The sequence below is a fragment of the Ailuropoda melanoleuca genome, chromosome 6 (assembly GCF_002007445.2).
Source record: "Ailuropoda melanoleuca isolate Jingjing chromosome 6, ASM200744v2, whole genome shotgun sequence".
Taxonomy (NCBI): domain Eukaryota; kingdom Metazoa; phylum Chordata; class Mammalia; order Carnivora; family Ursidae; genus Ailuropoda; species Ailuropoda melanoleuca.
This window is the reverse complement of record NC_048223.1, coordinates 97,683,479-97,709,834: the sequence shown is the minus strand read 5'-3', so window position 1 is coordinate 97,709,834 and position 26,356 is coordinate 97,683,479. Positions and strand designations below refer to the sequence as shown.

The following is a 26,356-nucleotide window of genomic DNA, read 5'->3' as shown; positions in this document are numbered from 1 at the left end:
ACTCAAAGGCAGCCGCTTAACCGCCTGAACCACCCAGACGCCCCACTACAACCTACTATTATACCATTTTACAGATGAGCAAACTGGGCACAGGATAAGTAACATATGTACTCAAGACACGTTAGCTGTTATTTTTATGCCTTGGGTTCCTTCCCAGCTCCCCGCGGGCGAGCCTTCTCAAGGACCAGAGGGCGAGCGGGGCCAGCCTCGGGCCCAGCCACTGGCCGGCCAGGACAGAAAGGGTTACTGAGACCGCGCGCGCCTCGTAGCTGAAGATCCGCGGGCCCACGCTCTCCGCTCACAATGCCGCGGGGCGGGGCGGCGGGGCGCTTCTTCGCCTCCCATTGGCGCACACGCCCCTTCCTGTCACTGCCGGACCGGGCACCGCCCCCTGGCACCGCCCACCGCCCCGGCGCTGCCGGAGTGGACGATTCCAGACGCATGCTAATGAGGGGGCGGCCGCCGCAGCCCATTGGCCAGCCGCGGAGAGTCGGTGAAGTCAGCGCCGAGTCCCAGAAAAACAGAGCGGGGCCAACTGCAGCGTGTAGTGCGAGTGGGGCAGGACGCGCGCCTCCCGCCCGCCTGGAGACCCGCAAGGTAAGCCCGCGCCAGCCGCCCGCTCGCCCGCCCGCGCTCTCCGGATCTGCTGCCGCGGCGTCGGGGGCGTGCGGCGGCCCGGCCCCCGCGGGCGGCGCCTTTGTTCCGCGCTCGGAGGAGGCGCGTTTAAAGGGCCAGCTGTTGGAAGGACTTGGGGGACGCCCTCCCCCAGAGCATCCCCTGTGGTCACGGGGAAAACCGTGGTCCCCCTCAGCCGAACCTTCCTTCCTGCAGGGTGGATCCCCAGTCTCTCCAGGAAAGTTCCCCAGGGTGCGGGGGTCTCCGGGATTCAGGATGTTTTATTTTTTGTGGGTGGGTGTACGTGCGATCATGGCCACTGCTAGGAGAGAACGTCTGCCTGCTTCATGCTGGCTGCGATATGGGTGGGTGGAGGAGACATCAAAGCTCGGGTGGGTTTACGCTGTAAAGTGAAACTACCGAGGAGGGGCTCCTCTGCAGCAGCCAGAGGAAGAAGGAGGGAGCGAGCGACAGGATGGAGGCATCGCAGGTGTGTTCATTCATCAGCATCCCCCGGGAGGAGAGGGCGGCGGGAGGGGCGCTAGGACGATCCGTCTGGCCTAGGACCCGCCTGAATGAGCGGGTACGTGTGTGGGTCCGGGAACCCCGTGCGTGCCCATCCGCCCATGCTGCCTCATCCCCCGGAGTGATTGGCAGCATCTTGCTAGGCTAAGCTCATCACCGACATGGACGGAAAGCAACTCCTTTCTCCGAATTCCCTCGGCATCACTAGCTCCCACTTGGCTGCTTAACGATGTGGCTTCCTTGATAAGCGGTAGCGCCATTCAAGATAGAGGGGGAGAGAGAGGCTTGAAGTCATTATGTACCTTTAATGGGGGGATGTGCTGTCGAATTCTGCCCCCCCCCCGCATCCACTGTCGTAAGATGGCTTTGAAATTCACCAGTGCATGCTTTCTTCGGGCAGACAGAATTTATTACGCTATTACATTGCTACATAAAAGCAGAAGGGATCCCACTGAGCCTGGCTCCTTTTATCCAGACCCTGTGTTTTCCCAGCATGTTCTGGCTGAACCTTTGGATTTTTGTTTTAAACTGAGCGCTGGGATGCCCCTGTAGTCACAGGGCCGACCTGCTGAAATTGCCAGAATTGATTTCACTGTCAATAGGAGGGAGGTTCATTTAGAGACACCATGGAACCTATCTGGCAGTCAAGCCTCTGACATCACCCCCCGCCTCGTGTCCCTTTTCCTCTCATAAGTGAAGGCCAGGCAGGGATGGCTTGTCTGTCTCCACTCTCCTTGGGTTTCGAGCTCCTCTATTTAGATTCAATATTGTGTTTTTGATTGGAAGGGAAGCTTGGTGGTGGTTGAAGAGAAGGGAGTGGATTAAAAGTGGAGTGGGCAGCAGATGGGGACAGCAGCCTCAATGACAGAAAGCACATGCTGGACATTTGGAGACTCCAGGTCTACAGCCCTTAGAGACACAGGTGAGACAGAGGACTGTCTACCCACTGAGAGGGTGTGTGTGTGTGTGTGTGTGTGTGTGTGTGTTGGCTTGAGGGAGGGGTGGAGGAAGAGGATGCTGCCAGCAATTTTCTGCCCCACCCTCTTGATGCTGCCTTAAATAGTTCCTTGCCAGCCAAGCTCTGCTGTCTCAGGCTCTTGGCCTAAGGGGATGGCAGGGAGGAGTGGGTCTGTTGGCATCTTTGCTCTGGGCACTTTAGAGTGGAAGGTTAGCAAAGGGGTAGTTCTCCTGGGGTTGCCGAGAGCTCATTTCTTAGCTGGAGGGCCCTGAGTTGAGCTGTCTCTGGTGACTTCCCCCGCAGGGAATTAGCAACTGAAAAGAAATGTTTTCTACCCTGTAGGGCAAAGTGCTGGGAGGGTATTGTCATCTTCCCTTCAAGCCCACCCCAGCTGGCCAGATCACCTAACTTGCTCTCTTTCTGGCTATTTGGAGAGTTTCTGTGAACTTTTCTGAAGGGATTGAGAATAATGGGGAGTGAGGTTGGAGTTCTGGGAAGGGATGAGCAGATTGCTTCTTGCTGGCAGAACAAAGAACTGTTCAGCGCTCCCTTTTCCCCCTCCCTAAAATAGAGTAGTGTATAGACAGCAGAGTCTGGGGTTTTCTTTGCAGAGTATGAATGGGCAGGATTCAGGAAAGAAGGCTTTTATCAGGTAGCATTGGTTATCATCTGGTCATCCAAACTTAGTTCTGGACCCTTCCCTGGACGTGGATGTAGATTTGCTGGTCATTGAGGATTTAATCTGTCTCTGTAAAAGGAAATGGATGGTCCCAAAAAACTTTGGTGAAGGAACTCTGGACCAGAGACAGGACAGCTGGCTTTGATCCTGGCCACCAACCTGCTTTGGGGTTTGGGCTAGTGGCTTCCACACTCTGGGCCTGTATCCTTGTTGAAAAAAAGCAGAAAGCTTTGGAGCAGACTATTTTCCCAGGTTCCTAACAGTGTTACTGGTCTTAGATTCACAAGTCCGGTTTTTTTGTGTTTTGTTTTTTTTTTTTTTGGCATTTTAAGATTCTTTTTTGTTAGCTAAACGATGTTAAAGTCATAATGTTGCTCAATGGCATGAAAGAAGTATTCTAGGACTTGGGCTTCTGATGGCTTCAGTCTCACCTTTTCCTCAATTAGTACGATTTATGAGGATTTACTGTATGTAAATACTTAAGACCTAGAGTGATCTGGAGTGAGAGGCGCAGACTTTGAGCGGTGATTTGCTGGAGTGACTTGAATTGGCATAATGCTAAGGAAAAGGAGTTTCTAGAATTCATTCTCCCTTCCTGTATATGTTTAACTCACTGCTTTATTTATGGTTATACAGGCGAATGTTCAGATATTTAGAGCATAAGTTGGAAGAAAACAATGATTGCCAGGTTTTGCCCCCTTCACTGAAGAATTTGAGGGATTGGGAAATTTGATGATTTGTCCAAAGTCACACAGGTAGCAAGATGCGAAGCTGGGACAGGAACCCAGGTGGGTAGATTTTAGGTCCTGTATTCTAGATGTAACTCTTAACTCTCTTTCCCTCTGAGATTCTAAAATGGTATAAAGTGAGGAGGAAATAGGGCTGAAGAAGGGAGAGATTGGAGGCGGGGTCAGGTGGGGAAGGGGAAAACACAGCCTCCAAGCTTGGAGGAGGGAGGAATGGAGGGACAGAAGGAGCTGAAGGGGGGGCTTTAGCCAGCTGTGAAATAGCAGATTTCTGCAGCCCTTGGGGTGAAGAAAGCAAGAACAGGCTTGGCTTAGACAGGGGTGGGAATGGGTGGACCTGCCTGGGCTTGGGGCTGACATGGAGTCTCCTTGGGATCTCCTGTTGACCCTCGGACTGCGGAGTGTGTGGTAGAGGCTGCTCTGTTGTCGGGTCAGCTGAAGCCTTTGGAGCTGCTGCGTACACAGAGCGCGAACATGTGGGAAGTCAGGTGTGCTGGTGGTGATGCCAGAGAATGCTGAGGTGGGACCCAGTTCTGCTGAAGTCCCGGGTTTTTTAAATGCCAAATGAAAGAAAGTTTTCCGTGGAATTTCTTTTCAACTCAAGCAGCGTTTTCTCCCCTGACTTTCATCGGTGTTTTGCATGTTTTATGAGCTAGTGTTTCACGGACTGCCTTTTCAAAGGGCAGGCTTGGAGCTGGTTGATTCCCTGAACTGTATGTGAGGGGAGCTTCTGCCCTGGGACCTGCACTAAGCCTCTGAATGTTTCAATGAGCAATTAAAGAGCTGCGAACAGTGGTTAACCGGATCAGTAGCCATTGAAAGGCAAGGATGAAAGGTGATTAGACTTTGAAGTCTATAGCCCAAGCCAGCAGCTGGCTTGTGTGGTGTAGTTTACTTTGGCTTGTTGGTCAGGCCTCTGAAGTGTCTCTGTAGATTCCTTGAGTTGTTCCCTCTTTTTGTGCATGGATAGGCCTGTGTGTCTGTGTATCTCACTGTCTTCCCATTCTTGCTTTCGCACGTCTTCTTCCTTTATGCATTTCTTTCTCTCTCCTCCTGCGATATCTTTGTCTTTCTTCTTACCCTCCTCCCCCATTCTTTCTTTACTATCAATAATACAGCTTTGTAGTGTATTTTAATGTATTTACTGTTATTAAAATTTAATCTTCTCTGTTCTTAATTTACAGTCAGTTGAGTTCGCTCTCTTTCAATGTGTGGATATGTGTTTTATACACAAAACAAACCAACCAACCAAACCCAATTAAATTGCTTTTTACTTCTTTCTGTGTGGCCTTCCATTGATTTCCACCTCCCCTCCCCCCTTTTCTTCTGTGGTCAGTAGTGGCTCTTTATAGAAAAAAAATTTCCCAGCTCACTGTCATGTGGATATTATTGTTTTTATAATAAAAACAGTTACAACAATAGAAAAAGTTTCCACCCCTGTATTGTGGACACAAGGGACACCCTCTCCCAAGAGATGTGCCCTATTTCTTGACTTCCTTCCATGGAAAGAGTGTCTGCAGTGTATTCTCCGACAGGGGCCTCTTCTGTAAAGGTTGGGGGTGCTGATGGTAGGCTGGGGCTCTTGTCTGCGATTCTGGTAATGCTTAGAGTTGGGGAGTGGGGTGGGTGGGCTTATGGCCAAGAGAATACTTCTAAGAATTCAGTGTGATGGTTTTTCTTTGTTTGCCTAAGCTGGGCTAACCCAGCAGTCTGTGGCAAGACCCAGACCCCTTTGGAAAAGAATGAGATGTTTCTCAACTTTCTGATTCATCTCAGTTGGGAACCAAGGGAAGGTAGGTGCAAGGAGGGTTGGCGCCTACTGATGGGTTGCAGGTGTGAATTTCAGGTGCTTTGATGGATGCTTGCTGTAGTGCTTTAAAATTTTCTTCTGACTCAGATTAATTACAGAGAAGATTGAGTCTTGGTGCTCAGTGGTCAGCAGATAGTTTAGCATCTAAAACTAGCCTTGCAAGCAAGTAGTTGCCTTGAAATCTCTAGTTAATATGTTAAAAATTCACACGAGTTTTGTAGTCTACTCTATAATATGTATGTGCTGGTTTTAGTATAAAGGTATTTAAAATGCTTTACTGTTGGGGCCCCTGGATGGCTCAGTCGGTTAAGCATCTGACTGGCTTAGGTTGTGATCTGGGGTCCTGGGATCGAGCCCCACATTTAGCTACCCACTTAGTGGGGAGACTACTTCTCCTACTCCCTCTGCCCCTCCCCCTGCTTGTGCCCTCTCTCTCTCTGTCTCTCTCTCAAATGAATAAATAAAATCTTTTTTAAAAATATGCTTTGCTATTGAGTACAACTGATGGTCCAGGAAAATGCTGTGTTTATATTGGGCCTTCACTTGTCCATATCCACTTGAATTATGCACAGCAGGTCCCATAGCCCAGCTGGAGAAGCCAGCAGTGGGGCAGGCATCAAACCAGGTGGTGTGGAGAGCTGCCCACCTTCCCGCTGGCTCTGCCAGACCCACTGGGTGTCCCAATCACAAAGACCTCATCCATGTCCCCAAAGACCAGGTTCTCCCTCCCACCGGGACTTGTTCCTCACCAGAAGACCTTTTCTCCTTTGCCTGGCTGCTTCCTCCTCCTTTCAGACTTTCCTCACATCTGAAAGAGGTGCTTTGCTTCCTGTGTTCAGTGGTAGCCGGTTGGTTCCCTGTCTGTCTTTTCTACCAGATTGTGAGATCTGGCAAGACAGAATCTGTGTTTCATCTCTTTTGAAATTCAATTTTAATTTACATCAAAGTCATATTTTATTTATATATATGTATATATGTGTATATGTGTATGTAGTATGTATACATATGTATATAGTGTGTGTGTATATATATATATATACATATATATATATATACTTTTAAAAGTCAAGTAACACTGCAAGGCTTATAAAGAAACGCTGTGTCACGCCTTCTCATTCCAGGGATTACTCCCCAGAGTCAGTCACTGAACGTGATTTTCTATTGCTGCAGTAACAAATTACCACCAACACAGTGGCTTGAAGCAAAATAAATTCATATTATGGTTATGTAGGTTAGAAGTCTGAAAAAGTTCTCACTGGGCTAAAATAAAGGTGGTAGCAGGGCTGTGTTCTGTTTTGGAAAGAATCTGTTTCCTTGCTTGCGTCTTCTAGCTTCTAGAGAGGCTGCCTGCATTCCCTGTCTCCTGGCCCCCTTCCTCTGTCAGAGCCGGCTGGTTGAGTCCCCTCCCACTGCATCGCTCTCACATAGTCCGGTCTTCCTCGGACTCCCTTCTTCCTCCCTCTTCCACTTTTAAGGACACTTGTGATTACTTTGGGCTTGCCTGCATAATCTAGGGTAATCTCCTTATTTTAAGGTCCCTTGATTAGCAACCTTTATTCCATTTGCAACCTTAATTCCCCTTTACCAGGGAACATGTTTATAGGCTTGGGGGTTAGGATATGGACATCTTCATGTTTGAGGGGCCATTATTCTGCCTACTACAGTCACTTCCAATTCTTTTAGCTATTTTTCCTGATATTGCTATTATATTTGTGAGTTCCCTGCTTACAGGGCTATTTCCTGATTGTTCAATTTGGATATTATTCATTGATGTCCTACCATGGATTAGAGGAGCCCTTATTCTCCTCTTCTCCCTGCATGTATCTGTTCACCCTATCCTCCCAATATGGTTACATCAATGCTTACGTTATCTTGGCTGTGTAAATAGTATTCATGGCTGAGTCATATAGTTGTGCTATAATGATATTTCCTTTCTTGTACATATTTTTTTGTTGTTGATAATTGCCTTCTTTTTTCTATTTAGTTTTCTATGTACTTATTACTAATTCTCAAAGTTTCTGACAGAATTTTAAAACATCTGTGTTTTATAACATATATTCCTTTTCATTTTATTATCATTTTTTCCCCTTGGAGACCTCCCTCCCAGAGGCCTCCAACTCTCTCCTCTTTTCTGAGTTAATTGACCTATAGGCCTGTGCTATTTCTCATTCTGGGTTCCTTTACCTTGTTCTGGGCTGGCTCCTCTGTTTCCTCTTTCTTGGTTTATTTCCCAAGAGGGTCTGTGGAAGTTGATCACTTCAAACTTGCTGAAATATCCTTATTCCATATTTACATGGTCATTTGATTTGCCTAGAATTTTAGGTTGAAAGCCATGGTCCCTTAGAATTTTGAAAGCATTGCTCCACTGTCGTCTAGGTTCCAATATTAATGGCAAAAATTCGGATGCCATTCTGATTCTCGATCACTTATGGGTAACCTGCTTTTTTCTCACTGAAAATTTTAGGATCGTCTCTCTTTCTCTGTATTGGAAATTTTCTTGCCTTTAAAATCATTGTACTGGGTCCTTAGTGCGCTGCTTTGATCTGAAGACTCACATTCTTCAGTTTTGGGAAATTTTCTTATATTTTTCTTTTGATAAGTTTTTTTTTTTTTTAAGATTTTATTTATTTATTTGACAGAGAAAGAGACAGCCATCAAGAGAGGGAACACAGGCAGGGGGAGTGGGAGAGGAAGAAGCAGGCTCCCAGCGGAGGAGCCTGATGTGGGGCTCGATCCCAGGACTCTGGGATCATGCCCTGAGCCAAAGGCAGATGCTTGACAACTGAGCCACCCAGGCGCCCCTTTTCTTTTGTCTTTGGAACTCCTCAATTAGTTGGGTGTTGGACTTCCTGGGTTGAGTTTACAATTTTTATTTTTATTTTATTTTTTAAAACATTTTATTATTTTTTTTAAGTAATCTCTATACCCATTGTGAGTCTTGAATTTACAACCTGGGATCAAGAGTCACATGCTATACCAACTGAGCCAGCCAGGTGCCCTGAGTTTATAATTTTAAAATCTTTTATTTCTTGTTTTACATTTTATTTTTGTTTTACTTTGTGAGAGACACCTTCAGCTTCATTCTTAACCCTCTTGAATTTTCAAATTTATGTTTTTGTGGTTTTGCATGAAACATGCGTGCATGTTTACTTTCTAGAACTCCCTTGTTCTCTGATGCTCACTTTTGTTTGTTTTTTGTTTTTTTTTTTAGTATTTTGTTCTTGTTTCATCGGTGCAATAAATTCACTTCGGTTAGGTTTTTGTTTTTGTTTCTGGTGGGTTTTTTTTTTTTTGCTCTTTTCTGCTTTGTCTTTGTTTCCTCCAAGCCCCTTTTTCTGCCTGTTTTGGTCACTGAATTTCTCATTGGAGCTGTTCTTCCACTGATCCTTAACTGTCCATTTATATTTTAAGGTTGCTGATTGGGCATTTGTGTGACAAGGAAGGGGACTTATCTTCATTGTAGGTTTCCAGAAGAGAGCTTGCTTTAAATGTCTGTGCCTATAGATCTTTTCTCAGGGGGATGCTGGGTTTTCCTGAAGATAAATGTTGCCTGGGGGTGTTATAGCCTGGATGTCCTGCATTGTGGGAGCCTTATGGGAAAGGAGGCTGGGTACCCTGTTTGGTATGCAGACTTTCACTCACTCTGTCCTTTTCTGAAGGTTGCCCCCTTCTCTCCCTTCTTCTCTCAGCTGTGTCCCTCCCTCAACTGTGTCTGAATCCAGAGTCTCTAGTGTAGTTTGCCTCAACAGTGAATCTCTGCCTTCTTCTGCCTGAGGGAGAGAAGTTACCAGGCTGAGTAGGTTGTAGGAGAGGCGACCCTGGGCTATAAGTGCTCCTTCAACAAACTTTTAGCGTCTAGACTCTCTTTTTTGCGCCTCTCCCCTCCCCTCTTAATCCTTGGTGCCTTCAATTCCTGAGGCTTCTGTTTCTGTGGCATAAGTTCCCACTTGCTTAGTGTCTCCCTCCCCTGTTTGCACTTAGCAGAGCAGAAACCTGAATCAGCCACTGCAGGGCCGTCAGCTCTCTGTCTTCCAGGATTCTGTTGATAGATCTCATCTGCCATTGTCATCTTTCCATTAAAGATCAAAATTTTCTACTGTCCTTTTAGTGGGGTTCTAGGAGAGAGCAGGGATAAATATGGGTGTTTAACCCTCCGATTTAACTAGATGTTTCATCTCTTTCTCCAAGCCCTTAAACTGGTACCTGCTAGAGATAGCATACATTCTCAAGAAACGTTTATTAACTGATTGAATGCATGTTTCTGAGATGGTATGCGTACAGTTAGCCGTGAGATTTCAAGAGAGTCCCAAGCATACAATCTTATAAGAATAAATCCACTGTTTATTTTGAGATGGACCTAGTAACAGGCTGCAGATGAGCCCTTCTCCCTGTGCCGTGTAGGATAAGCAGCACCATGAGGCGTTGTACACTTATTGAGCTGGAGAGACGAAGCACGGGTGCTATCTCCAGCCCCATCACTAATGACCTGGGTCATCTTGAAAAGTCACTTAACCTTTCCAGGTCTTGGTTTCCCCAGCCTTGAAATGAGCTATTGGTCAAGATTTGATACACTTTACTGCTGTAAGTACCTGCTGTGTCAAGGCATGGTGTTTGGATCCTTCTGGGTATCTCCTCCAAGGCTGCCAGGTCAGTTTTTTATATATGCGTCTGTTAGGACTTTTGTCACACTGAACAACTGTGGCTTCTATGTCCTTCTCTTGTTTGTAGTTCCGTGCCTGACAGTTGGTACTCTGCAGTTTTAATCTCTCCCTCTGGATGGCGGGCTCCTTGTGAGGGCCACATTGTAGTCATCTCTGTATCTTTGCGTCCGACATAGCCCTTGGTGCGTAGGTGTATGGTATGTGTTAGGCTTTTCCACCGTGATGAGTACATCACGGAGATACGGAAACAGGAGGTGCTCTGTCAGAATCCCCGGACCCGGCTCGAAGAATGAGGCCTTGCTCCTTGGGAGTTTAGCTGCATGCTCCTTGGCTCAGTTATGGACTGGAGGCCCAAATCTCAAAGGCACTGATGGGAAAGTCAGCAGAGAGAGCCGTTCTGTACCACAGCCCCGACACTAGAGGATTGTTTCCCCCCCCAAACAGGTCACCGTCATGTATTTGTTTAATCGACCTCATACTGTTACAAGTTAAGCTCAGGTTCATCTTAACTAAGAAAGTGAATGATAGCTATAATCCTGTGTTTATAGTATTTACAAACGTTTAAGTGCTTTTTCGTAATTTATTTTCATTTTCCTAAATCTGAGCTAATGTGCCAGGACTAGTAAGTAGACCTTTCAGGGAGATAAATTTGGCTTCGCAGAAGCACTTTTCATCCTGAGAGCCATTCCCTGCTGTATTGCATTTGGGAGGCCCTGAGCTGCTTGCCAAGCCAAGGTTAGATGTCCATTGGCCTGGGAGCCTGGGAAATCAATTCTGGGGTGGCAGAGGAAGTCTTTTTAGAGCACCTGAAAAGTCCTTTGCTTTTGATTTGTTCAACAAATAATTACGGAGCACTGACAATACACCAGGGTCTGCGCTGGGCTCTGAGAATAGAGTGGTGACCAAAGAGAAGTGGCCTCTGTTCTCCTAGAATCATAGACTAGAGCTGAGCTTTCCAGTGTGGTAGACACCAGCCATATTCATTTTAAATTAATTAAAATGAAATACAGTTTACAATTCAGTCTCTCGTTCACACCAGCCACATTTCCCGTGCTCATAGACACCAGTTCCCATCATCTCAGGAAGTTCTCTTGGGCAGCCTGCACTGGGCTACAGAGCTAAGCCTCTGTGTTTCTAGACCAGGCATCTGTGATTAGCCTTGTTTCACAGCAGAGGCAGCTGATGCAGAGAAAAGCCATTTGTTTTAGGTTGTGTCGCTGGATGGGCCCGAGCTGGGAACAGAGCTGTTCTCATGGAGCTTGGCTCTTCTTGCTTGGAAGCGAGGTGGGGAGCAGAGTGACGAAGAGCGTGGCCTGTGTGCTCAGCTGCCCGAGTCCACAGCCTGTGCCTGCTGCTTCCCAGAGCCGGCTGCTCCTCTGTGGCTCAGGTGTGTCACCTGTCAAGTGGAGAAAGTAACGGTACCTCCTGACAGGACTGTGGGTGATTCAGTGACGCAAGCGTTTAGACTGCCTGATGCGTGGTAGTGCTGGATGCTGTGTTGAGGAGAAGGAGACAAGTTACTGGAGTCAAGGAGGCATTTTCTTTCTTTCTTTTTTTTTTTAAAGATTTTATTTATTTATTCGACAGAGATAGAGACAGCCAGCGAGAGAGGGAACACAAGCAGGGGGAGTGGGAGAGGAAGAAGCAGGCTCATAGTGGAGGAGCCTGATGTGGGGCTCGATCCCACAACGCCGGGATCACGCCCTGAGCCGAAGGCAGATGCTTAACCACTGTGCCACCCAGGCGCCCCAAGGAGGCATTTTCAAACAGGAGACTGTAGAGCAGAAAAAGAACATTGGCAGGTGAGGCTGTGTTTGCAGAGCTGACTGACCACCTGGAGGGGGGCACAGAACTGAATGTGTCTAAGCCAGGGGCTGCTTTGGGCATAAGAGCTGATGTAAAAATGCCAGCGAAGCTCTCCGAATCCCAGTCCTGGTCACTGACACTTGAACAAGGATCCCTTTGATGTCCCCTTCCTTCTGGTCTGCCACTACCCATGGACCTTTCTCCTGTCCCCAAACATTTCTTCTCCCCCTACTGTATTTCCACCTTGGAGGGGTGGGGTCTCAGATGTTTGCCAACAGCCCCGTGGAGCAGAGGGATGTGCAGAGGTGTGTGGAGGAGAGAAGGGATGGATCCTGGGTGATTTGGCAGCTGGATCCTAGGCTTCTCTTTGGGGTTTCTGTCGCTTGGTGATTTGCTCAGACTTGCAAGCAGGTCCACCTGGTGTGGCCTGATATGCTCAGGGTGCCCCGTTTTGAGGAGAAAGGGAGCTCTGATGATAGCCCCACGGCTGGGAGGTCGCCCCATTCGATCAGCGAATCCCTGCTTGCATGTGGAACTTTAGTTTAAGAAGCGCTTTAGTAGCCTCGGCCTCATTGCATCCTTCGAACGAGTGTCGGTAAACATGTAGACATGGCCCCCACCCTCCCCAGCTTTTTCCTTCTTCACTCTGACAGCAAGAGCACGGGGCTCTTGGCTTCCCCAGCAGGCATTCAGCAGGTTTTGTTTGTTTCAGGTTTTGAGGTGGGAAGGTTGTGGTATGACAGCGTGTGTGGGGGCGGGGGAGGTGACAGCGCTCTAGCTGCACCTGACCGATATGGCATCTCACATTGGCCAGGTGAGGCACACAGGGCAGGTGGTTGAGAAGCCCAGTGACAGACCCCAAGTCAGGTGTCTGGCGATGGTGGACCCAGGACTGACCTGGGTGGACACTGCTCTTGGCAACGTGGGTTCTCACTGTGCCATACACATGCTGCCTGAGGACCGTGATGAGGAGTATTACAGACTTGTATGTTATCCTCTACCTGGCTTTGCCAGTCTCGTTCTCATCTGGGCGGTGACTTTCCACCCTTCACGGATATGTTCTAGCTCAGAGCAGCCGTGACAGGAATGGGTGCTTAGAAGATCCCGGAATTGCCCGTGTGTCAGTGCGCAAACTCATTATTCATTTATGTAATGCCTAGTGCATCGATTATTAACATCAGCCTGGAGGCCAGCCTTTGAGTTTGGTTTCCCAGTATGAAGGGTCACTAGGACGTATCTGTTGAAATCCAAACAGTTTCTCTTGTTGCCTGCAGTTTGTGTGGAACCTGGCAGCTGTGCATCCGGGCGGTTTCCTAGCGTGACCTGTGAAGAACTCGTTCACATGCAGATTGCTCTTCTCCTTTTGGAGTTTGCCTTTCCTCCGTCCAGGGCAGATCCAGGGTGGAGGGACTGTTTCCTGTGAGCACAGAATGATGGTCGGGGGTTGTGGCTATTGATGCTACATGGAGGGGGGACCATGTAAACACTTGCGTGTTATGCTGATGTTTGGGAGTCTTTCCCAGGCTGCTGTAACATATACACTGCTGACTCCTCTGTGCGGGCGCCTCGCCTTATAGACAGTGCACCCAGAAGGCTGGCGAGAGGAGAGGATCCCGCAGCCGGTGGGGAGGTGGGACAGGCCGGAGCTGGAGCTGGGAGATCTGTCACTGCCCCAGTGGCCTGGACAGTGGGCTTGAGAGCAGGCCAGGGATCTGGATGGAGAAGCCAAGGCAAAAGGAGGAACTGGGCCACTTTAAGCAGGACAAAATGAATGGAGTCTCCAGAGAAAGAAAAACCCCATCAGGGACGGAAGATAGAGTAGCTAGAGAAAGCTGGACTCGGGAGGCCCAAGGGCCTAAGCAGGGTTGGGTGCCAGCTGCTGACAGACGGGTTGCCAGGCCTGTGAGCCTGAGCCAAGGAAGTCTCAGGCCTTTTAGGACGGTTTTGTGTTTGCTTTGTGGGGCCTTTATGTTGGGCATGGTGCGTGAGTGAGCCAGGACTGGCAGGTGTGAGGGGGCGAGGCCCCCCAGGAACTGGGAAATGTTAGTCATGCCTGAGCACGGAGAGGAGATAGGGCTCCTCTTCCAAACAGCTGCTGCAGGAGGAGGCCCCGCAGCCTGCCAGCCTACGGTACTGTCCACGGTCTTGGTTTGATCTTGAATTCGTAAGGTCGTGGCCGTTTCAGCACTCACCTGAAGCATTGTTGTGAATCATTTTCCCTTCCTGGAGTCAGAGGGGCTCCAGTAAAGAAGAGGTTTTGTGGCCGTGGTTCTGGATTCCCCAGGTTGCTGCCACAAGGAACATACACCTGGGCAACCAGGAAATCCAGAGGTTACTCTGGATAGCAGTGTGCGCACCTCCTTGGGCTATCTTGATGGGTATTTTCGTTGGGTGCGCCTTTCCATTGTGGCAAGGAAGAACCAGTGCTGTTAGAAGATGTAAAATATTTAATACTCTCTTTAAAAAATTAAACTGCCCAGGGGCGCCTGGGTGGTGCAGTCGTTAAGCATCTGCCTTCGGCTCAGGGCATGATCCCAGCGTCCTGGGATCGAGTCCCACATCAGGCTCCTCCGCTAAGAGTCTGCTTCTTCCTCTCCCACTCCCCCTGCTTGTGTTCTCTCTCTCTCTGGCTGTCTCTCTCTGTCAAATAAATAAATAAATAAATAAATAAATAAATAAAATCTTAGAAAATAAATAAATAAAAAATTAAACTGCCCAGAAGCCTTTGGTTGGTGGTGCCCATAGCAACAAGCATGGTTTCCAGGAGTGTCTTCCTAGGGCTTTTGAGCTTCCCAGAAGGGGTGTGGGACCCTACTCCTGGCAGGGCTGGCTGGGAGGTCTGGAGGAGGCCCACCTGCCTGCTTGGTCCAAAGGCAGTGTTGGGACTGAGCGACCCCTTCAGAGGTTGGAAGCTAGGGTCTGTTTTGATAAGGAGGGGGGAGTAAAGGGGAGGAGAACTCACCATCCTTTTGGGGCTTGTTCATTCATTTTATGTTATTGGCCCGTTAGTCCCTGGCACTTAGCTTCTCCATCTAGCCTCCAGACTGCCTGGACCGTTTCCTTAGCCTGGAGTGTTCTTTCGTCCCTTTACCTAGCCAGGTCTGCTCATCCTTCAGATGTCACCTGCAGCAGCATGTTCCTGGGGAAGCCATCTCTGATCCCGTGGAGCAGTTTAAAACCTGCTGTTTGAGGCTTTCATGATTCAGTGGTTCTGGACAGAACATTCTTCACAGCATTTGTCTCAGCTGCTTTGTTACTTGTTTGGGAAATCATTGTTTGTCTGCCCACCCCACCAGTCTATAGGATCCACGATGGCCGTGGCCAGGGCTGTTTCTCAGCCACATTCTGTCCCCAGTGCCCAGCATGTGCCTGGCCCACAGAAGGGGCTCACTGGCTGTGAGCAAATTAATTCATTTACTAAGTTTTGGGTTCTGTTGCAGATTCTGGGAATATAAAGAGAACAAAACAACCCTGCTGTCCTCACGCTGTTCCTAATCTAGAGCAGTGGGTGAGCTCTCAAGAGATCGATTGAGTGGCAGGAAGAAAACATCAGTTAAAGTTCTATTTATTCTTTAATTCAAACATAAGAAAGATGTAGCTTTCCTATTTATAGTAGTACAGATTTTATAATTAACTTATAAGTAAATATGCTGAAAGCTATTTTACTAACAGGAAGGTGTGTTCAGAAAGTTTGGTGACCTGGTCTGAAGGGAGTGGTAGGCACATGAAAAGGTTTTTGTGCCCAGGTGTGATAAACACAAAGTTAGGGCAAGTAGCAGTTGCAGTGGGGGCCACCATGGAGGTGGGAGGGGGCTGGAAGAGGACCAGAGGACGGCGTTCCTGATAAAAGACATGGGCACCAGCATGAACAAAGGCGGGGTGGCATGAGAAGTCTTAGTGCATTGGGAGAGGTAAATACTTTAATAAGGCTGGGAGTATAAGGCTGGGGGAGGGCCTGCTAGATGCCACTGCTGGTTTGGGGAGGGATTGAGAATTGGGAATACCAAGATGGCTGAGACGGGCCCCTGCCTGCAGGTTGGACATAGTCTAGTTGGGGAGAGAATTGTGTACACGTGCCCTAAGGGGAAGACAGTGCAGTGAGTGCCTGGATTCAGAACAAAGTGGATATTTGGGTTGGGGGGGATCAGGCTGGTCATGCTTTCAAAATCTACCGTGCCCAACCATGCAGCCCCCTCTTCATTGCAGGAGGGGAAGGGGGAGGGATGGCCACTGACTTCAAGCCTCTTTTGAAACCCATCTCAGGGTCAGGCTCTCCATGAAGTTCTCCTTCATCTCTTCCTATCCAATGAGATTTTTACCTTAATGTGATTTAGACCCCTCCATGGACTATATTTTCTGGGTTACAAAATGGCATATGAACAGAAAAATGGCATATGGCATATAGAAATATGTGTATTTGACATGTTTACTTACCTGTGTAATCATACACATTCCTTCTTTCCTTCCTCCCTCCCTCCTTTCCTCCCTCCCTCCCTCCTTTTCTCTCTCTCTCCCTCTCTTTCTCTCTCTCTCTCCCTTTCTTTCTTTTCTTTTCTTTTTTCTTTTCTTTTCTTTTCTTTTCTTTTCTTTTCTTTTCTTTTCTTTTCTTTTCTTTTCTTTTCTTTCCCCAAGGCTTGAAGTAATTGTGTAATTAGAATCCACATAGAGTGTGATTAGATAAGGTGTAATTAAAGAGGAAAGCCTAATTTCGGAAGAATGATAAGAGGTCATTTGATTCAGTCTGGGCCCAAATCCAATCTTGGAAGAACAGTAAGAGGTCACTTGGATGTAGGGAGCTTGGGGCCCCCAGGAGCCCAGACTGGCCTGAGAATTGGGCATATTCTGTTTCTTTCAGTTCACTGTGAAAGCTATTCATTGAGCATCTTCTTGGTATAGGGTATTGTAGGAAGCCCAGCTGTAGGTGAGGAAAAGAAGGTCTGAGTCTAGGGAGGACATGGGGGTGGTGGGGAGATTGGCTGGAGAACAACCAGGACATCCTAAGGTAGAGAGACGAAGACTCCTTCATGGGGGGTGTGGGGGGGTGGGGGACAGTGGGGAGGTTGGGGGAAGTATTCACAGAGCATGTGGCATTTTAGATTGCTTGAAGGGTAAGAAGGGTTTCAAGAGCAAGGACAAGGACTCTCTGGCCCATCAGATGCACTCAGATAATATTTGTGGAATGAATGCCAGGCTGAGGTTGGAGGTGGAAGGAACGTGGCCAAGTTGGTAGGTGGCCATTTGCAGTTTGGTGACGGTAAAGTTCATACAGCTCAGGCGGTACAGGGACAACATGAGGCCAGGAGAACACCAGGCTTACGCCCTTAACTGCGTAGTGCTGACTACGTGCAGAGGAGTCAGAGACGGCTGTGGGCTGTGGCGGTCAGGGAAGGTGTCCTCATGGAGGGGCCAACAGGATAGGAGGAAGGGGAGGAGGGAAGACTTGCCAAAGGAGGGGAGTGACATGGGCAAAGGTCTAGGGAGGGAGCCGGGAGATCATCCAGGAGAGAGGAGAGAGGGCATTTAGGGGACCAGGGCAAAACCAGGTGGGCTGGAGTAGGTGAACGAGGTTCCCGGGTGTGTTGGACAGGAGAGCTTTGATCCAGTGGGACAAGGAGCCATGGTAGGTTGCTGGACAAGAGAGTGGCATGGAAAAGGTATGTTCGAGGGAAGAGGAATCTGGGTCTGCTGTGTAGAATGGGCTTCTGGGGAGTTCAGCCTGGGCTCCTTGTCATGAGGTGATGGGAACCAGGCAGTGGGCTTGGGAGGCTGGGGCTGGCTGGTCTGCAGGCCCGTATCACAAAGGGCTACTGGTCTTGGTGATAAGAGGATGAGAGAAATAGGGCAGGGGAAGAAGCAGAGGTGATTGGAGGCTTCAGAGCCTGGGAGAATTGTGGTACCTGAGACAGGAGGGGGTACAGCTGGTGGGAGAGAGGGTGTGGGAAGAGGCATGGCGTGTCTAGAGCCCAGAGACCCACGTTCTAACCTAGCCCTGCCTCCGAACTGGGTGAGACCTTGAGCCTATTCCTTCCTCTCCTGAGTTCTAGTTTTTGGTCAGTAGGCATTTCTACCTTAGGATTCAAGCTGACTGGAGACCGTGGAGTCATTACGGTCCTAGAGTTGGGGCAAAAGGAAGGGTCTGGGCTGGAGATGTGTGAGGTCTCTCATGAAGGGGAGGGAAGAAACCACATGGTCTTCTTCCTTGTCTTCTTGGAGTGAGTGGGCAGTGAGCAACAGGTGAGATTCCGGGTGACTGAGTTGCGGGGGAGAGGAAGCTGTCCCAATTGATCCTGCCCATCTCAGGGTGGTTATGGAACTCTGACATAATGAGTATGTAAACTCCAAGCCTACGCAACATCTGCGGTCAGTGCTCCATTCCGGGGTGGAGCAGGGGAGGCGTTAATCTTCCTGAATTCACAGAAAGGAAATTCTCAGGCCAGGGAACTTCTTCCCTTCCTCCCCTTCCCTCCCCAAGCCAATCTTTGGGAAACTTATGGCCTTGGACCTTTAGAAACAGAGTCCGTGCAGAGAAGGCTTCCTGGCAGAGGAGGACTTGGACAGAGCCCTGGGAAAGGAGAGAAGGAAGGACTTTCCAGAGGAGGAGGATGACATGGAGTTATATTACACAATTTAAACTAGAGTCCAGAAAGGAAGGGATATGTGTTTTGGATACCTAGTGTGTGTACCAGCTCCGTACCAGGTGCTTTCATGATGTTTGTCTCATAATCTGTACATCGTTTCTGCCTCTATTGTCCCATTTTACAGATAGGGCAACAGTATTAATCTGCTCAAGGTCTCACTGGTCTGGCAGGATTTCATTTTATTCAGATCTGACTCCAGTGGCAACAGCAAAAAAGTACCCACTTGTATGTTCTGTAAATACTATATTCTGCTGGCTCTTGGGGGAACATAGGGAAAAAGAGGATGATTTGTCTTTGTGACCCTTATTCCCAGTTAAGCACTTACTTAAAATGTGGATCCAGCTGCCATCCACACGGAGTATTCCGACGCAGTGTGGCATCTTGGAGATGGTAATGGGGGGCATGTAGAGCCCCTCGGGGTCTAGAGCCCGTATTTCACAGGTTAGGAAACTGAGGCCCAGCAAGGAGAAGGGATACTGCCAGGGTCTGGGCAGAGTGGGAATATGAACCAGAGGAGTCTGGAGGCCTCCCTGTGGAAAAGTTTGTTTTTAGACAACAATGGAAACCTTTGTCTGGAGAGTTGGTCTGGGCAGGGTTGGATCTGAAAGGTTCTCTGTGTGTGTGTGCATGTGTGTGTATGTGTGTGTGTGTTTTCTTTCCTTCGCCTTAACCTCAGATGCCTTTGAACCAGCGGGATGGATTCCTTAAGACCAAAGGTGAAGACCAAGGCATTTAACCGGTGGAAAGGGCATAGGAAGAAGGGGGAAGATCAGAAGCCACAGAAATAGAAGACTAAACTCTAGGCTTGACTAAAAGGAATTTTCCAGGCCCATAAATAATCACTAACAATTATTGAATGTTAAATTCACTTCCTGTGCCAGGCAATCTTTACGTGCCATTTTATGTAACTTCAGGGCCTCCCTATGAGGTAGGTGCTATTTTATTGCTCCCATTTTAAAGATGAAGGAACTGAGGCTCAACAAGATTAAGTGACCTACGTAAAGTCACAGAGTTGATAAGATGGGGAGAGGCAGGACTCCAACCCAGTCCAAAGCTCTGCCTTCAATGCCCAACCTATTTTGTAGGACTAGGAGTGCTTGAGTCTTTGGAGATGTGCAGAATAGCACATTTAGGGAGCTCACCCCTTGGCAGTGGTGCTTAGCCAAGTGGTGCCCTTTATCCCTACAGGGCATTTGGCAATGTCTGGAGGAGACATTTTCGGTTGTGGTGATGTATGGGGGTGCTATGGCCTCTGGTGGGTGGAGGCCAGTGTGTTCCTAAATGTCTGCAGTGCACAGAACGGCCCACACAAAAAGGTATCCTGTGCCAAATGTCGTTGTGCGGAGATCGAGGAACCTTGCCCTTTGGGGACCTGGTTCTGTTTTTACCTCAGAGCACAGGACTAGTGGAAGGCCATTTGGAGAGCCCGCCTGATGAGCTCAGGTTGTTCCCTTACCTCCAGGGACTTACGTTGTTGTGTTGTTGTACGTCAGGGGCTGTTTGCAGTTTTGGCCCCCCACTGACTGAGCCCTGAGAGGCTGGCATGGTGGGGCGGAGGCCAGGAAGGCAAATTCCAGCAAGGCGTGACAGGCCAGAGTGTCTCAGGGCTGCAGATGAGCTGCCGCAGGTGAGAGGCGGGTGGGGCCCAGTCCAGGCTGCTGAGAATGGGGTCAGCTGTTTCTCTGTGTGGAACTGAAATAACTCAGGTCCAGGGAGTTGTGCACTTCAGAATGCTTTTATTAAATTATTCCTATGACTACTCACCATTGGAAAGGTCTGAGAAAGGGGTATACGTGTTGCACGTAGAACTTGGGTAGTACTCTGCTGCTTGCCAAACTGCTTTGTTACTGGTTACTGTTTAACTCTGGTCTGCCCCATGCTGCATAGGGCAGAACAGCAAACAAATTTGGGGAAGCCCCAGGACCCTTGACCTTCACCTGAGCTGTTTCGAGCAGTTTCCGCTGAGCGTTGCTGGTGCCCGATAGGTCTGACAGAACAGCCCCCTCTCCTGAGAGGGCACCACTTGGGCAGTCCTGAGGAAAGCTCCCAGCTGCTCTTACTTCAGGTCCCTCTTCCAGGTCAGACGTGGAAAAGGTGGGTCTGTGCCCTCGTCTCAGATGGTGTACATCGCCAGGTAAGATTTTTGCCTGCCTTTGTGACCCTGGTTTCAAGCGAGCCCTCCCTGGCCAAGCTTTCTACTACATTGCCTTTCCTCCTGCTGGCCTCGCTGACAGGAATGATCCCCCGCTAGTTTCCATCCCCTGGGCCCCATCCCATAGCTCTTTGGCCACTCCAGCTAGCAGGGTCACCTCCCTCCTCCAGATGCCCTCTGCTCCAGTGGGTCCTCAGTCTTTATCCAGTCAGTAAATTCTAGGCTTCCTATGTCACCTTTCAGTCACTAACTAGCTGTGTGACCTCGGGTGAGTCACTTAACCTCCTGAGAAGCAGCATAGGATTGAACCAAGTCAGGTGACTTCAGTTCAATATCAGTGTTGAATGAGAGTCACAGCCACAGGACCTGGGGTGTTTCTCTAAGGTCGTTGGCAAGTCAGGTTCCCCTTTGACCCCATACAGAGTCATGGAGGACTCAACTGGTTGTCAAGGAACTGTCTTCAGACAAACTAAGCAAGCTTCTTTAATTCTTTGCTCATCAAATGTTTGTTGAGTGCCAGCTGTAATCAAGGGTGGATGGTAGGTTCAATAGGGCTATAAGATGGGGCTTCTTGGGCTTTGTCCTCAAGGAGCTCGTAACCTTGTAGGGCTAGTATGTCTACCCCACAGCAGAGTAGATTCTCCAGCACATCACCCTGTGTCCGTCCTTAGTGTCAGTTATCACAATTGTGGTAACGTCCCCCTGCCCATGAATTGAAGGTCTGTAGGAGGTTGAATTTTTTTCAGTCTTGTTCACTATGCACCTAACACAGAGCAAGCAGTCAGATTTTTGTTAAATGAGTGCAGTAAAAAATGGTACCAGTTGACTTGTGTTTTGAAGGAAGGGTAGGAGTTAGACCTACCTAGATGGGGGAGGGGGACATTATGGACTGACAGGGGATATGGGTGGGATGGAGGCAGGAGGAGGAAATGTGTGAGCAAATGCACAGATGTAGCAAGGGCCAAGGCATGCTGGGTAACTTGCAGGTCCACTGTGACTGGACCGTGTGATAGGATCAGTTCAAAAAGACTGGGAAGGTAAAGTGGGGCCAGATGTGGAGAGTTCTGAATTCAAGCTGTGTTAAAGGGATTGGATTTATCCTACAGTAGGATGACCTCACATTCCAGTTTCCCAGCGTGGCTTTGGCTGTTCTCCCCATTTGATTATTAATAGTGCCCCCCCAATTGGCTCACAGGCATCCCTGTTTGGATGATAAATTGTATGACCCTGCAATCCTAAAGGCGATGCAGAGCCCCTGAAGGGTTCACGGTGGGATGTGGTCCCGCTGGCGTGGGGAAGGTCAGTGCCTGGTGGCGCCTGGTGGCTGGAGACAAGACCTTATCCGGTCCAGGTAGAGAAGGCCTGATCCCAAGAAGTAGTAGTGGCATCTGAAAGGAAGAGAGAGTCACAAAAGAGACTGGGGCCAAAGTGACACCACGCATAGTCTCTAAGATGGCCCCAAAGTGGCTCTTCCCACGATAGATGCATTCTAAAGTTCAGACCCACTGGGCAAGCAGTTCTCTAACTTGAAGTTATGACTGATAAAAAAAACATCTACATTGTGCCTGTTTCCTGAGCAATTAAAAGTCAGAGACGCTTCTCCCCAGCCTCCAAAACGTTCTGGTGAAACACACTGGTATTCACTTTCCTAAACCCCAGCATTGTTCCTTGGAATTTAAAATAGGTTATGAATGTGCTTGATGTCAGGAAAGATAAATCTATGAGGAGGACTGTAGTCAATACATTTCCTTTTTAAGTAGAAACAATATAAAGAGCTTCATTCAGTCCCGAATCAATCTCACTTTGTTGCCATGACTGTGTAAAAACCTGAACTGCTTTATGTCTGTCTCACACTGTTTATATTTCCCTGATGTTCCCCATCTCAGCTGGCCCTGCACGGAGTCAAAGCCTTTTTAGGCCATGAACCGCTCCCTTCTCCCGGGGCTGGTTTATCGCATGCTGCAAAAGGGCTATGCTCTGAGCAGTCAGTTCATTCTGTGTCTGGGTTGCTCTTCAGGGTGGCTATTCCGTGGTGTCCCCAAATGAGCCGCCTCTGTCTCGGAGTTGAAAGGCCAAATTCCTTGGCTTTTTAAATTCCCATTAAAATGATGATTACATTTTAAGATTTTATTTTTAAGTTATTTCTACGCCCTATGTGGGGCTTGAACTCACAACCCTGAGATCAAGAGTCACATGCTCCACCAACTGAGCCAGCCAGGTGCCCCCCCAAAATGATTACATTTAAAAATAATTGATACATACACATAGTTCAGTAAAATGCTAAATGTATGCATTGAGAATTTTCTTTTGTTTTTTTAGGATGTTATTTATTTATTAGAGCGTGTATGGGAGAGGGGCGTGGGGGGGCAGAGGGAGAGGGAGAAGCAGGCTTCCCGCTGAGCAGGGAGCCCGATGTGGGGCTCCATCCCAGGACTCTGGGATCATGACCTGAGCCGAAGGCAAATGCTTAACCGACTGAGCCACCCAGGCGCCCCTGCACTGAGAATTTTCATTCTTACCCCTGCAATGTCCACATCACTCCTTCTTCCAACCTGGCCCCTATTAGGTGAGCTAAATGTAATATTCCAGTTTACCTATGACAGTCCTAGTTTGTGTTTTTCATCCCAGTAGAATGACCAGTAACACCCACTTTCATCCTCAAAAATGTCCCAGTTTGGGTACTAAATGATATATTCCTCTATAGATAGATAATCATTTTTATTAGTTTCTTAGATTTCCTTCCAGAATTTCTATATTCAGATTACATATGTAAGGGGGGGGTGACATACATTGCCTTTGTCACTGAATTTACCTTGGAAAACTACCTATCAGTAGAACTGGGGCATCCCCATTCTGCTGAAGTATCTTTGTGTTTGTAGAGACTAGTAGGCAGTTAACTTTCCCTTGGTCTATCAGTTTAATTACTATGTAGGAGTTGCTTCTGTTTACCTAGAGAGAAACAAAAGACTGTGGGAAATGAAGCCAGCTTCCTTCCCTTAGGAAAGCCAGTTCAGGAGTAAACTCATCCAGGAAGCTTTAAGGCACCAGCTTTCTGCCAAAGTTGGTACTGGGCACTTCGGATGAAGTGGGTCCTGCCTTTATCTCCACTTGTCTAAATGCTTCAAGATCTAGCTTGGATGCCTCAGCCCTGCAGGAAGTCTCCCCTGATTCCCTGCCAGAATTCTTTGGCATACCCATCCATGCACTCATCCATCCATCATCCATCCATCCATCCATCCATCCATCCATCATTTCACCAACCAGCCTTCACTGAGCTCATCCTTGTGCTGGGATCTGTGCTAGAGATGAACAGATGAGGGACCCCTTTCTGTAGAAGACAGAGAGATGGGTGTGTGAGCAGACAGTTACAATGCAGTGCTCAGGCTGTTGAGGAAGCACAGGGTGAAGGGTGCCCGAATGCTCTTGAGCTCGGGGAGGGCTAGGGAGGCTTTCTGAAGACACTTCCCCTAATGGGACTTGCTCTTTACTTTCTTCTCTAAGTATTTACCTTCACTGTTACACCGAGGTCCTTCATATTATCCTCAGCTCTGCCCCTTCCCCTGTCACTGCACACCTGGTGTAGTGCTCTGCATTTAATAGTCATTCAAATATTTTTTGAGTAAAAAAGTCCAAATTAATTAAGTAGGATCAAGGATCTTAATATCAAAAAGAGCACATGAGATGATCTTTCCTGCCTTTGGCCTTCATCGGTTATCTAGGCAACTGGTATCCTGCAAAAGCCCCTCTAAATTAGTGCCTGCTCCTCCATTCAGTCTCCTCTCCATGTTAAGTGTTCCCCCTCTACCTGTTACCATCGCTGAGGTAAGGAACCCCCTGACTCTGACTGATGCTGACAAGAAAGCTGCATGAATGGGAACCCTAAGTCCCACCCCTCATTGGTCCTGGTTTCCCCCTTGGAATGAGGAAGGTAGTGTGTGATCCCCAAGGACATTGTACCTCTGACATTTCAAAAACAATGATTTCAGGCGTCAGCTGTGGCGCAGCCAGCTCCTTCTTTTATCTCCTTCTAATAAATGCAGCTTCCCCTGCAGTTTCCTGGTGCCACAGGGGGTGATCGGTCCAGGATAAGAAATAGCCAGGCCAGGAAAATGACCTTTTAATAAAGTTGAAAGGGCCACTGGGAGAGCGGGGATGGCCAGCCGTGTGGCCGCCAGCCACCGTGCTGTGGTGTGCAGTGAGAGAGGCCCAGGTGATGACTCCAGCTGCAGCTCCTGAGGAGGGGACGGAGTCAGGCTGTCCTGGAAGAGAGTTTTGGCCAAACGTTAGCAGATGTTTTTCTAAAAGTGTGCAGAGCAGCCTTTTGTGGGAAGAGGTGAGATTTGTTTGACAGCTTACACTCCCTTGCCCTCATCTGTTCTTTCTGCAGTAGCTTTATGCAGGAAGTAGGACGGTGGGATGGTGTTTCTCAGATAAATCCACTTTGGACCGATGCTTAGTGTTCACAGTGTGCCTGACACTGCACTGGGCGTCTTCACATTCCACTAACACGGTGGTTCTTAGACTTTGGGGAGCATCAGAATTCACCTGGGGTACTTGCTGAAAATGCATGGCACTCCCTGGTGGAGCCCAAGGATTTGAATTTTCAGCGTGTTCCCTAGGTTAGGCAAGTTATATCCGGATATTGTCAGCTGCACATAACAAACGCCAGCTCAGAGAGGCTAACAATAGCAAAACTCGTTTCTCAGACAGGAGGGGTGCATTGTATAACTCCAAAACCCACCAGTCCTGTGGGCTGCAGTGTGAATGGTGCCCCCTGCAGTTGGCCATGGGATGATTCTGAATCTAGAGGTAGGGTGGGCTTTGGGGTTGATTGTTTCAGCGGCTCAGTGACGTCAGCAAGGCCCCAGGTTCTTCCCATCTCTGCCATCTTTGGCGTTGGCTTCATCTGCAGAGAATAAGACAGCTGCAGCGTTTCCAGATGTCTTAGTGAGACAGCCACGGTCAGAGGAAGAGGGATCTAGATGGACTTCTGGCTCTCTGCAGAGCCAGGAAGCTTCCTGAGCCCCCCCTCCCCAGCACTCTCCCGTGATGCCTCCTTGGCTGGAGTTTGGTCACACGTCTATCCCTGAGTCAGTCATTGTTGACCGGAAGGTGATGACACTTCTGGAGCCATCTGGAGGAGAGGCAGGTACAGACAAAATGGAGGCTCTGTTAGGAAGGAAGGAGCGGAACTAGTGGTTGGGAAGGCAGTTTCCAGGGCCCAGCGCGCAGGTGGTCCGAGCCGCACTGCCTCGCGTCGTCCTAAGCATCCGGGCTGTTGGTAAGGTTATCTCTGTCGTGCAGATGAGGAAATGAGACTCCCCGAGCTCCAGTGACTTGTAGATAACACATAGGTTGTGGGGGTTGGGAGTGGGGAAATCGAAGTGTTTGTGAGTCCTTTTTAGCCCTAGGAGAGTAATCATACTTTTGTTTTTTGTTTTTAGCCTTTCCAACGTGTCAGAGCAGCCCCTTTCGTTTCTGATTTCTCTTCCATGACTGCAATTATTCACGGCAGGAGGCCTTTCTGTTTTTCCTCTGGGAAAAATCTACCCTGTGCTTTTCCCACCTCCACTTTGGTTATACCTGAAAGCAGTTGAGATCACGATATCCACTCCAGTTTGGGGGGAAGGGGTCTGGCTAGCACGTCAGCCCCTGTGCTAGGTGTAGTGCTTACATTATCTTAAATCCTGGCAACAACCTATTGGAGTTTATTCTCTGTATTTTATGGATGGGGAAACTGAGTCGCAGGAAGGCCAAGCTGACGGT

The 26,356-nt window shown here is 48.6% G+C and overlaps 1 protein-coding gene across 39 annotated transcripts in view; it reads left to right on the top strand.

Annotated features, from left to right (window-relative positions):
* The first annotated feature begins 479 nt into the window (after nucleotides 1-479).
* The window catches only part of SORBS1 (sorbin and SH3 domain containing 1), a 221,890-nt gene continuing 196,013 nt past the window's right edge, over nucleotides 480-26,356 (top strand). For 38 of the 39 annotated variants that reach the window (XM_011235436.3, XM_019808494.2, XM_034663005.1 and 35 more), the window contains exon 1: nucleotides 480-597. The gene's annotated coding sequence lies outside the window, so the exon portion shown is untranslated. Of the gene's footprint in view, nucleotides 598-1,926; nucleotides 2,063-26,356 lie in introns of all 39 variants that reach the window. The other variant, XM_034662977.1, reaches the window with a different exon arrangement.